General features: G+C 58.1%; 1 long non-coding RNA gene across 1 annotated transcript; it reads left to right on the forward strand.

Moving 5' to 3' along the window:
• Positions 1 to 287: 287 nt before the first annotated feature.
• Positions 288 to 8911, forward strand: LOC142362543 (uncharacterized). The gene is made up of 3 exons (XR_012765120.1): positions 288 to 371; positions 1103 to 1200; positions 8853 to 8911. It is a non-coding gene; the product is annotated as an uncharacterized LOC142362543 (long non-coding RNA).
• The last annotated feature ends 3443 nt before the right edge of the window (positions 8912 to 12354 follow it).

The following is a 12354-nucleotide window of genomic DNA, read 5'->3' on the forward strand; positions in this document are numbered from 1 at the left end:
GGGCCTCAGCAGAGCCAACGCGGCTCAGGAAAACCCAGTTCACCGGGGCGGCAAGCGCAGCGATGCCCTGGTGAGCGATGGCGGGGCAGGCCCGCAGCCGAGGCCCCGCACCGGGCCCGCACCGGCCCCGGCACCACGGGCCGCGAGCGGGGTCCCGCACAGCCAGGGGATGCGGAGGTGGGGCGGGGCGGGACGGCTCGGCCCCGCTCGGCTCTGTTCGGCTCTTTTCGTCTCTTTCCGGCTTGTTTCGGCTCTTTCCGGCTGGTTTCGTCTCTTTCCGGCTGGTTTCGGCCCTTTTCGGCTCGGCCCGGCGCTGTCGGGCGCCCCCTGCCGGCGCGTGGCGGGTGCCAGCCCATCAGGGCGGCGGGCAGGTAGGTGCGTGAGGGGGGGGAGCGCCCAGGCCCGACGCGGCCCCCTCCCCTCCTCGGTGATAACTTCATTAAACTGTTAATTATCCCCTTTGCCACCCCCCCCGCTGAAGACCCCGTCAGCGGCGCTGCCGGGAGCGGGGTGAGGCTCGGGGGGGGGGAGGGGGGGGTCGCTCACCAAGCAGCCCCCGGCCTCTAATCCCGGGCGCCAGGGCCTGGGCGTTCTGCCGCGGGGCTTGGCTGGTGCCCTCCTCTGTGGGCTTGTGAGGCCCCGGCCTGGGTTTGTGGGTTCCTCTGGGGTGCCTGCTGGGTGCTGGTGGTGGGGGGACTGGGTGGGTACTTGTGGGGTGCCTGGTGGGTGTTGGTGCAGGTGGGGGGGGGTTAAAGGTGCTGAGCAGCTCCTGGGGGACCTGGCAGCTCTGCTGTGCCCACCTCAGGTCCGTCCTACGCCGAGAGGGGAGCTGCACCAGAGCCCCCCAGTAACCGTTAATGGGCTGCTGGGCTTTCAGTGAGCAGCTGGGCTGGGGGCACGGTGGGGTGGCTGGGTGCGGGGGTGTCTCAGCCAGCTGGGGTGCGGTTATCCAGCTCAGCTGCATCGAGCGAGCAGCCCAGTCCCTCTGCCCGGCTGGTGCAGGGGTCTGCTGGGGTGGGAAGGGGGGGCTGTCCCTGCCCCAGTGCCTTTCTCGCGGCAGAGCATCCCCCCTCTGCTGATAAATGTCTTCATTTATCCTCAGGGTTCGCGTGGTGGCAGGAAGCCCTCGTCCCGGGATGATGTTGTCTTCCGTTCGGGATCGGCTCTCGGATGAGGCACACGAAGGAGCGGGTTCAAGCTGTAAGCAAAATCCCATTCCCCCCCCGAAAGAGGGGAAACGCGGGGTGTCCTGCCTCTGCTCCTGGGGTGCAGGCTGGCCAGGACACAGTGCTGGGGCCGAGCTCCTGCATGCCAGCATGCAGCCCAGACATCAGAAACGTGCCTTGGGGCCAGCTTGGGGGGCTTCGGAGGGGGAACGCAGGCTGCAGAGATGTGGAGCAGAGGCAGATGCGGTGGTCCTACGGCTCTGTCGTTTCTGGGGTCTGTCCTACCCCACCGCCCCGGGGCCAGCCCTTGCGCTGCGTCCCTGGAGCGGCGAGGGCGTTGGTGTTTTTCACACTGTGGTCATAGGGAACTGTTTCACCTGAATTAAACTGTTCAACCCTGAGAACGTGATGCTCTGGGTTTCAGGCACGTGGGAATCGCACAGGAAAACGTCACGTTAGCTTGTAAGAGTTGCTAATGGCCAAAACTGCCGATACTCCCGGGATATTTAAAGGTGAAAATGTTTTCTGTGACCTGCTTAAGCTTGTCTGAAGGAAGGAGGAAGGGGAGTCCCCTTGGGTAGAAGAGCTCTGCCCAGCTGTCGGCCGTGCTGGGCTCCTGCGAGGCCGCGGGATGCAGGCGTGCCCACAAACGAGCTGAGCCCCTCTAATTAGTCGCCAACGAGGGAGTCCACACACCCAGCTCCTGCCAGCCGTGGAGACGGCGATCTCTGGTTGATGAGGCTGCTCTGTGGTTTCCTGCTCTCCTGTAATTTTCCAGTTAAAGCCAGGCTTAATTTTATTTCTACTTGCAAGTGGTTGCACCGGGTCTCGGCAGCGCAGGGAAGGTGTGAAGTGCTTCGGTGGGGCCAGGCCGGGGCTTTGCAGAGACGCCGGCAGCACCAGAGCTGCAGCGGGGCTGGGAGCATCCGTATCCCGGCAGGCTTCGGAAAATGCTGGCAAACCTCGATGCCAACAGCCATCTGACGCCCGTGGTGTTTCTCATTTGCCACCATGGTGGGTGCTGGGTGCTGCGATTCCGTAGTTATCACACCGGGAGCCTGGGTGCTGGCAAACATTTTCCACGTCAGGAAACCGGGGGTTTTATTCCTGCCTGGAACCAGGCTCACAGAATCACAGAATCACAGAATCACAGAATAGTAGGGGTTGGAAGGGACCTCTGTGGGTCACCCAGTCCAACCCTCCTGCCCAAGCAGGGTCACCCAGAGCAGGCTGCACAGGACCTTGTCCAGGCGGGTCTTGAATATCTCCAGAGAAGGAGACTCCACAGCCTCCCTGGGCAGCCTGGGCCAGGGCTCCGTCACCCTCAGAGGGAAGAAGTTCTTCCTCATGTTCAGACGGAACTTCCTGTGCCTCAGTTTGTGCCCGTTGCCCCTTGTCCTGTCGCTGGGCACCACTGGAAAGAGCTTGGCCCCGTCCTCCTGACACCCACCCTGCAGACATTTGTAAGTATATATTAGGTCCCCTCTCAGCCTTCTCTTCTCCAGGCTGAACAAGCCCAGCTCCCTCAGCCTCTCCTCGCAGGAGAGATGCTCCAGTCCCCTCACCATCCTCGCAGCCCTCTGCTGGACTCTCTCCAGTAGCTCTTCATCTTTCTGGAACTGGGGAGCCCAGAACTGGACACAGCACTCCAGATGAGGCCTCACCAGGGCAGTGTAGAGGGGAAGGAGAACCTCCCTCGCCCTGCTGCCCACACTCTTCTTGATGCACCCCAGGATCCCGTTGGCTTTCTTGGCACCCAGGGCACGCTGCTGGCTCATGGTCACCCTGTCGTCCACCAGGACACCCAGGTCCCTCTCCGCAGAGCTGCTCTCCAGCAGGTCCACCCCAAAGGCTCGGCGTCGCCAGGCCTTGCAGCAAACAGCCAGCGCTTTGCTGGGGCTACTCTATAAAATTCCCTCTGCGCCGAGGGAAATGAGTTTTAAAAATCAGTTTTAAAGGCCTCCGGGGGCTCCGCATATATTCTCGCAGGCCTTGCTCTTGATTTGTCCCCTGGTTGTGATCCCCTCCGCTGAGGGTGCGTGGGCAGGGGCGAACATCTGGCTCTCATCACACCTTCTGTTGAGGCACTGCGCAGCGCCGGGGCTGAGATGGCTCCCAGATGTTGCAGGGCATCGGAGCCCCGCCAGCCGCTCGCTTCTACGGCGGGGGGTAGGCAGAGGTGGGTTCAGAAGCAGGGGGGGACTCGAGAAGCGTAATCTGCGGGTCAGGGGCACGCGGGGGCTCGTGCGGGTTTCACACGCCTGCCTCGGAGGGGTCTTGGTTTTGGGGAGAAGCTGCTTGGGTCATCCAAGGCTTCGAGGTTTCCCTGCGGGTGGGGGCAAGCCTGGAACGGGCAGCGGCTGGGCTGGCTGTGGAGGTGGTGGATGGTCGTCCCTGCTCTTTTTGGGGTGCTTTGCTTTATTTTTCAGTCATCCCTGCCCTCCGAGCCAGCTCTTTTTGGGGTGCTTTGCTTTATTTTCCAGTCGTCCCTGCCCTCCGAGCCAGCTCTTTTTGGGGTGCTTTGCTTTATTTTCCAGTCGTCCCTGCCCTCCGAGCCAGCTCTTTTTGGGGTGCTTTGCTTTATTTTCCAGTCGTCCCTGCCCTCTGAGCCAGCTCTTTTTGAGGTGCTTTGCTTTATTTTCCAGTCGTCCCTGCCCTCTGAGCCAGCTCTTTTTGGGGTGCTTTGCTTTATTTTTCGTTCAAGGCACAGCGTGCCGGTTTTGTGCCTCCTTGTGCTGGGAGCGGGGGTGAGCAGGGCCAGCAACGAAGCCACCGTGGTGCTGGTTGTCACACAGCCTGTCCCAGAGCTTGGAGAAAACCTGGCAGGGTCCTGCAGCACCTCTGCACACCCACCCACGCGTGTGATGCGTCCCCCTGGTCCAGAGCTGGTCAAAACCACAAGACAGGCGTTTGAAGCACCAGCACCCGCTGAGCCCCCCAGCCAGGGGGGTGGCAGCCACCCAGGTATGTGCCTGCGGATGAGTCCTCAAGACGGGTGCTCTCCCAGCGCTGTCGAGGTGCTGGTGAGCAGGTCTGAAGCCTGATCTTGAGCTCTTTGATGCTCTGAGCGTTGATGTAGCTTTGGTTCATCTTTTTGTCATTGAGACAGCGTGTTTAAAAAGGAATCCAGTTTTTGTTACGGTGGAGTCGGGGGCTTTCTGCTCTGCATGGCAATGAGTGGGGAGGGGGCGGTGGAGCCCCTCGGAGAGGCAGCTGGGCTTGTTAAAATGCCCTCTGCAAATGCAGGCCTTAGACAAAACAGCTCTGCTGCCCGCAGGCATCTCAGCCCGCACGGAACCTTTGCTGGAGGAAGGCAGCGTATCAGAGAGCCCGGATTCCTCCAAGGCAAATGAATCTCTTCTCATCTGGTTTTCCTCTTTGATGCAGTTTTATGTTAAGGGGCCTAAGTGCTCTTTTAATAGTCCTGGCCCCATCTGAGAAGCTGAGGCTTCATTGCTTTCTTGTGTCTTCCAAACTTCCCTCCATGAGGCTCCCTGACAGCTCCTTCTCTGTGATGGAGATTGCCAAGCCCCTGCTCTTCACCGGCCCTGAGCTGGGAATATCTGTAGCTTCCAGCAGAGATGCTCAAAAAGGCGTCGCGGCGAATTATTTGCCTTGGTGACTGGGGGCTCCCAGGAGAAGCCCGGGCTCTTAATGACAACAGCAACAACACAAATGAAGTCTGCCTGGTGTTGGTTGCAGGGGTGCTGGGATCCACAGGGCTGCGCCTGGCTCCAGGACGGTGCCACACTGAGCGCAGGGTCCTCCCCAGGTCCCTCCTTCCCTGAGCTGCTGCGTCAGCCGCTCTCTGGCCTCACCAGCGTGCTGCTCGTGAGCTGGAGAGCTGCAGAACTCAAGGGCAATGGGTGCTTGTGGTGCACCCTCATCCTTCTGCTCCTGCTGTTCTGGGCTGGCAGCGGCCAGGCCAGCTCCAGCCGTGGGTTTTGCAGCGTTGGAGATGCTTCTTGTCCCTCCTCCTGCACGCACCACTGCTTGGTCCAGGGGCACGGCGTGGGTAGTATCGTGTTGAAGCTCAGAACCTTGCTGTGACTGGGAGGTCTTCACTTGATCTCTTGCTGTAACTCTGCTGGTGGAGACCCCCTTGTGCATCTGCAGTCTTCAAGAAGCCAGACTGGTGATCTTCAAGAAGCGGGTGAGAACTGGAGACATACCCAGGGGGCACAGGAGGCTGTTGCAGGCACTTTTTGGCAGTGACCTGGGCCAGGTGCTTGATTTACCAACCTGGGAAGGGTCCTTGCCTCCCCCGGCCCGTGCTGCCCCGTGGAGCTGGAGGAGGTGAGGAGAGGTCTCCTGCCTTGCCCCGTGCCCCTCAGAGCATTCCCCGGAGGGCTCTGCAGGAGCGCAGCCTGCCTGGCTCCGGGCTTTCTCCGCTCTCGGATGGTGACTGAGGATGGTAGGACTTTGGTCAAAACCATCCGGGGGACAGGCAGGTCCACAGCCAGTACCTGCCTGGTGCTGAGCTCAGTGCAGCCCTGATGTCCCCTGGGATGTCACCGAGTGGCCCGGGGGGCTGGCTCAGCAAGATCCCCTGGGGTGCAGCTGGTCTGGGGTCCCTGCATCCTGGTGCCACCGACTTCGCCTTCCCCTGCACCCATGGGGAGCTGGTGGGAGGGCACCTCGCCAACGTCCCTCTGCTCGGTCACAGAATCACAGAATCACAGAATAGTAGGGGTTGGCAGGGCCCTCTGTGGGTCACCCAGTCCAACCCCCTGCCCAAGCAGGGTCACCCAGAGCAGGCTGCACAGCACCGCATCCAGGCGGGGCTGGAATATCTCCAGAGAAGGAGACTCCACAACCTCCCTGGGCAGCCTGGGCCAGGGCTCCGTCACCCTCAGAGGGAAGAAGTTCTTCCTCACGTTCAGACGGAACTTCCTGTGCTTCAGTTTGTGCCCATTGCCCCTTGTCCTGTCGCTGGGCACCACTGAAAAGAGCTTGGCCCCATCCTCCTGACACCCACCCTGCAGATATTTGTAAGCATTTATAAGGTCCCCTCGCAGCCTTCTCTTCTCCAGGCTGAACAAGCCCAGCTCCCTCAACCTCTCCTCATAGGGGAGATGCTCCAGTCCCCTCATCATCCTCGTAACCCTCTGCTGGACTCTCTCCAGTAGCTCGCGGATGAGACGGAGAAACCTGTGGCTTCGCTTGCTCTGAAGAGCAGTTTCCCTGGCCTCTTTCTTGCTTGCAGGCTGTGTTTTTAATGAGCTTTTTTAAATATAATTTTAAACTTCTTTCTTCTGCTGGCGTTTTTATCTCAGCTTAGGATGCACAAAGCTTGACTATTTTGTTCTCGGAGTCAGCTGGATGATCAAGGTTTTTGCAGTCTGCTAAATTATTAAAGGAAACTCAGTTACTCACTAAATATTATTGCTTCCATACTGTCAGGGAGAAGATCACAGTAATATTTTGTTAATTCAAACATGTTTCTCTTTCTCTGAGGCTGTTGATGACAGGCAAAGTGCTTGCATAATATACAAAGGTGCTCGTTACAGAAGGAGGACATAATTAATTTTAGCAGTAGCAATAAGTCTTCGCTACGTGCAAAGCAGCGTCAGGGACGTGGGGCTGGCTAGGAGATCTAGGAGGTCTTTGTAGACGTGGCACTTGGGGACATGGTTTAGCAGGCATGGGGGTGCTGGGGGGACGGTTGGACTTGGTGACCTCAGAGGTCTTTGCCAGCCTTCATGATTCTGTTCTGTTCTGTGATTCTCCACGGCTCGGTTGATGTTTCTGATGGATCGTGGGGGTTATGTGTTTATAGAGCCATAGAATGGTTTGGGTTGGAAGAGACCTTAAAGCTCATCTGATTCCAACCCCCTGCCATGAGCAGGGACCCCTTCCACGAGCCCAGGGTGCTCAGAGCTCCATCCAACCTGGCCTTGAACCCTGCCAGGGAGGGGGCAGCCACAGCTTCTCTGGGCAGCTGGGCCAGGGCCTCACCACCCTCATGGGGAAGAATTTCTTCCCAATATCTCATCTAATCTGCCCTCTGTTAGTTCAGAGCCGTTCCCCCTTGTCCTATCACTGCACCCCCTTGGGAAAAGCCCCTCTCCATCCTTCCTGCAGCCCCTTCAGGCACTGGCAGCTGCTCCGAGGTCACCCCGGGAGCCTTCTCTCCTCCAGGCTGAGCAGACCCAGCTCCCTCAGCCTGTCCTCGGAGGAGAGGTGCTCCAGCCCTCGGATCATCTTCGTGGCCTCCTCTGGCCCCGCTCCAACACATCCCTGTCCTCCTTATGTTGGGGGCTCCAGAGCTGGACGCAGGACTCCAGGTGGGGTCTCAGGAGAACGGAGTCAAGGGGCAGAATCCCCTCCCTCGCCCTGCTGGCCACGCTGCTCTCATGCAGCCGATGCAGCCGGAGCGTGATGGTGGGGTGGTGGGAGGCTGCCCCGCGCATCCCGACCGCTTGCCGGGCTGTGGGTGGGCCGGGGGTCTGGGGATGCAGCATTGCCATCCCTCTCGGCTGGGAGGAGGATGCCGGTGTCCGAGTGGCCTGTGCCCGATGCCGAGAGGCCTCTCGGGCTGGGGTCTCTCAGCGGAGCGGTACCCGATTCCGGGGGTCCATAGTGAGCCCCAAGCGATGATGGGGAAGGCAGATGCGTGGTCCCATGGGCTCTGCCCCACGGGGACGGAGCGGTGCCTGCCTGGGGGCCCTGCCTCCCGTGGGGTCTGTGGGGTGCGACCCTTCCTGCGTCCCTCGCTGAGCTGCTCTCGTCCCCGAGGCCGTTGGATGCTGCCACGCATGGCCGGGGTTCGTGTGGCTGTGTGGCAAGTTGTATTTTCACACCAATGTTTCTTGGGGTTTGGTTTTTTTTTTTTTTCCCAAGTCATTACAAGCTAAACAGCTCAAATAGTCTTCAAGGTGAAATCTGCTTTTCATTACTCTGTAAGGGCACTGCGGCTTCATTTTCATAAGTTACATTACCATATGCAGTATTATAGTGCTTTGCTCTGCTACATATTGTCAACATTAAATAACCTCTTTTTGTGGTTACATCATAAAAATTCTTTAGATCTTGGAAGCAGACTGTGAATATTTGCATATGTATATCTTTAATTTTCGCAGAACAGGCTGGCTACCAGATGGGTGAACCAAATAAGCCTCCAACATTTATCTGAAAGTTAGACGTTTTCCTGTGTTGTTAACCGCAAAGGAAACTAGGTGGTTTTCAGCCATGCTGAGCCGCTGCCAGTCCCTAACCTTCGAATATTTTCACAGGGAGGGGGGAGAGGGAGGGAGCCTTTTCCTTCAAACCAGATGGCCGTATGGAATCAATAAAAGGCAGTTTTCAAAAGTTTGTTTACTTAACATTGAATATAATATGCCTTTGTGGTCCCTTTGCACAGCAGAAAAATGTGATCCAGCAACCGAGCTAATGAGGACGGGGAGCGCGGCGCAGACCGGGGACGAGCCCGCCCCGGTTATTGGCTTTTTCCTTATTTCTGCCCCCGCGGGCGCCGGGCTCGGCGGCCGGCTGGCACCCCGGGCTGGGTGCTCTGCAGCCCCTGCCCTCGTCCCCAGGCTGGGGACAGGGGGGGCTTGTCCCCAAGGACCTGCTGGGCTGTGGGGTGCAGGCGCTCTCCCTGGGAACGAGGGACAGGAATTACTTTGGTTTTTTCCTAGTTACAGCCCCAGATTTCAGTGTTTGGGGTGTAATGATGTTTTTCAGGGTATGAGGGTGTTGCCCCGTTCCCACCGACGTCCCTAAAACCGGAGAAGGAGACGGGCTCGGCTCTCCGCTGTGTGTGAGGAATGTCTGAAAACTTGTAAGGTATTAATCTTCTGCCGTAATTATTCTTAAACATCCCAAATTATACGAGTAGTACAGCAAAAAACAATGTAGCCCTGTCTTTAAAGCAGAGCCTCTCATTACGGCAATCTGTCATCTGTTAATTCATTAGAGCCCTGACAGAAAGATCTTGGATCAGAACTATTTTAAATGATTCCTGATGACACACAATGGCAAATTTCAGCCGTTATTCCGGAAATGTAACGCCCTTCCCTCTGCTGCCTTCAACAAGGGCCCTTCCGCCGGTATTAATTGACTTCTGAGTGGTTGCATGTGTTGTCTTTGCGTTGCTGCTCGCGTCTCTGGTTTGAAACGCTCTTGGAGTGAGAAGTCTCGTGCTTGTTGGCGGGACTGATCCGGCTCCGAAGGGCAGAGCGCGTGGCGCGGGGCAGCCCGTTGGGCTCACCGAAGGGTGGGAGACCGGGTCCCCCTGAGAAAAAGAATAACAAATGTTAGAAATCTGTTAAAAAAAAAAAACAAAACCAGAAACAACACAACAAAAAAAAGGGGTTCCCCGCCGCCGAAGATCCACACTGGATTTTAAAGCAAGCTCCATATTTTATTTTGCTGTTTTAATTTTTCGGGTGTCCTGAGGCATGTCTGCAGGTGTCCACGTGGCCAGCGAAGCCATCCCAGCGTCAGCATCCGCAAACCCAGGAGCACCAGGGTTTCTGCAGGCACAAACACGAGGGCAGGCAAGGTGCTGGGCAGGTTCTAGGCAGCAATGGTTGGTAATGCCTTTATTTGTAAAATAGCATTATTGTTGTTCGAAGCAAGGTGCAGAAGCTGTGGAATGCTTTTAGACATTTCTTCCTCTGACGTTTCAACACGCCTTCCTGCAGCTCTGCTCTTCTGAAGAGCCCCGGCACGGCTCTGCTGCGGGGAGCCTCTCCCAGCGCCCGCTCTGCCCGCGGGTGCCTGGCTTCGTCGGCCTTCAGGAACCAAGTCCCATCCCTGCAGCTGGAGCTGCTCGCTGTCGGCAGCTGCTGACCGGCACAGCCCCTTTTGCCGTGTGAGGTGGGGTGCTGGGGCTCACCCGGGGTGGACCCAGCCTCCCTCTGCCCACATAGCTTTGGAAACCCCAAAAAATCAAGGGGGAAAACCTAAGTCCCGTTGTTCCTGCAGCCTGGTCCCCTGCAGCTCCTGTCCTGAGGTTGGACCCTCTGCAGCTGAATAATCTCCCGTGGGTGCTCTTCCCACGATTGAAGCTGCCTCGAGCCCTGCGTCCCGGCATGGGGACCTTTCAGGTGACACGGGGCTGTCCCCGAGCCTGTCGGGGAGCAGCCTGAAGCACACGGTGTGGGCTGTGCTGTCAGATGCTGCTGTTTGAGAGAAGGAGAGGAAAAACCGAGTTTCAGTACACAACGCGATAATCCAGGCTATTCCAAAGACCTCCATGTCGTGACACAGGATACCTGCATTGGTGATGAGGGACGGTGCGGGGGCTTCCCTGCTGCTGGGGGGGGTGCACGGGAGGGTGCTGCCGTTGCCAAGGACTGTGACAGCGATGCTTTGGTCTCGCGTGACGCCGAGCCTGCCGCTGCCTTCGCCGGGGCCGCGCTCCACGGCTTTCCCCGGGACGTAGCGGACCCCCCCCGGCAGTAACGGAGAGGCAGCAGCGTGCTTACAGAAGTGGTTTTGTGAGTTGCCAGAAAAAAGTATTTTGTTCTGCTAAAGTCATCTCTGTACTTTGTCCAAGTGAAGTATATGAAAATCCCGCTCAAATGATGCGTGAGCTTCGTATGAATTGGGCTGAGAGCTGGTAAATTGCTACGTTTAATTAAATACCGTGATTTACTGAACTTGAGGTGAAGCCAAGTACAGCGACAGGCCGTTTTTATAAGTTATGAGAAGATGAGGAAACCAATGATGATCCATAAAGTAGTGCAGGGCCCATAAAAGAAGCAAAAGAAGGGAACTGAATGCTCTTTTTGTGCAGCAAAGCCCCAGCCATTGCTGGGCGTATCCCAAGGGGCTCTGGGGAACGTGGCAGGGGCTCGGCTTTGGGCGAAGCCCACCCCGCTGAAAGGTGCCGTGTTTGCTTTCCCTTGTGCTGCCCATCGGTGCCTGCCTGGGGGCACGGGGCTACGGGCAAAATCTGAAGAGGTTTGGGAGAGAAACAGCCCCCAGGCTGAGAACCGGTGCCGGGCGGTGGCTCGTGACACATCACGGGTGGCAATCGCCCGCTCTGCGGAGCGTCCCCGGGGCTTTCTGAGCAAGCCCAGGAGATGCAGCTCGGCTCGCCCGGAGCTGGCAGGGAAGGGTGCTGGCTGGGGTCTCGGCTGGAGGAGCGACGCTCTCGCCCGTCGCGTTACGCTGCGGTTGGGTCCGTCCTTGTTGGCTCGTTGGTGGGAGATACGCTGCGCCAAACCGCGAGCACGGGCAGGGCTGGCCTGGTCTCTACGGGTTTATGCAGGGCCAGGGGCAGCCCTGCTCTGGCACGAGCCTGCGGCTCGGGAGACACCGGGAGCGTGTCCCTGTGCCAAGGGCAAGGGTGTGCCGATGTCCCCCCCCTCCCTTGGGGCTGTCTCTGCTGCAGGGATGGGAGCGATCACAGGGACAGGGCTATTTTTGAGGTTAAACTCCTCCAGGGGACAAGGTTACTCCTCAGTCCATCCTGCTGTCGTGGCCAGAGCTGTTGCCTGCCTCGTCCCCGCGCAGCCCGCAGCACCCAGTGCTGGTCCCTGCCCGGGGCCGGGCACCTTGGGATCCGCCGTCCCGTCTAGGCTATATTTTCTGTACGAATCAAAGTCACTGGGGAGACCGGGGTCGGGCGCAGGAGCGCTTGCATCCACTTTATTTATCTTCGGCGGCTGCTGCCTCGCTGTCCGTGAGCATAACTCTTCTGAGCATAATTCGGTGTCTTTGCACTTCAGCGTACTTTAAATAGCACAGCGGAGCGGAGAAATAATGATTCTCTTTGGTTGGCTGGGGCTGAGTCTAAATCTGCACCAGCAGCGGCTGTTCGGGGACTTTCGGTGCTTGAGTCAGCGATCTTTTGACTTTGTAACTTCAGAAGGGGACAAGCGCTCTTCCTTGCTCTTTTATTTTTTATTTAAACAATATATAATGACAAAGATATAAACCCGTGGCAGCCCTGAAGCATAAATAGCAGCAGTGTGGCTGGCTTGCTCCGCCGCCCGTGACCCGTGAGAGGTCTTCACAGCTTTCTGTTCAGCTGTAAAATCGCTTCGGTCAGCTGTGGTCGGCTCTGGCAAAGCCCAGCCCAGCCCAGCGCCGTCTCCCGTCCCTCGCCGGGGCAGCTGGGTGACGCGGGGTGGGAGCAGAGCTGAGCAGCGAACCTCTTCTGGGCGGGCGAGAGGGAGGTGAAGGCAGGGGGCGAGGGGAGGAAGGCACATGTCTGCTAAGGAGTTACTTTGTG

This window comes from Opisthocomus hoazin, chromosome 10, assembly GCF_030867145.1.
Source record: "Opisthocomus hoazin isolate bOpiHoa1 chromosome 10, bOpiHoa1.hap1, whole genome shotgun sequence".
In the NCBI taxonomy this organism is placed as follows: domain Eukaryota; kingdom Metazoa; phylum Chordata; class Aves; order Opisthocomiformes; family Opisthocomidae; genus Opisthocomus; species Opisthocomus hoazin.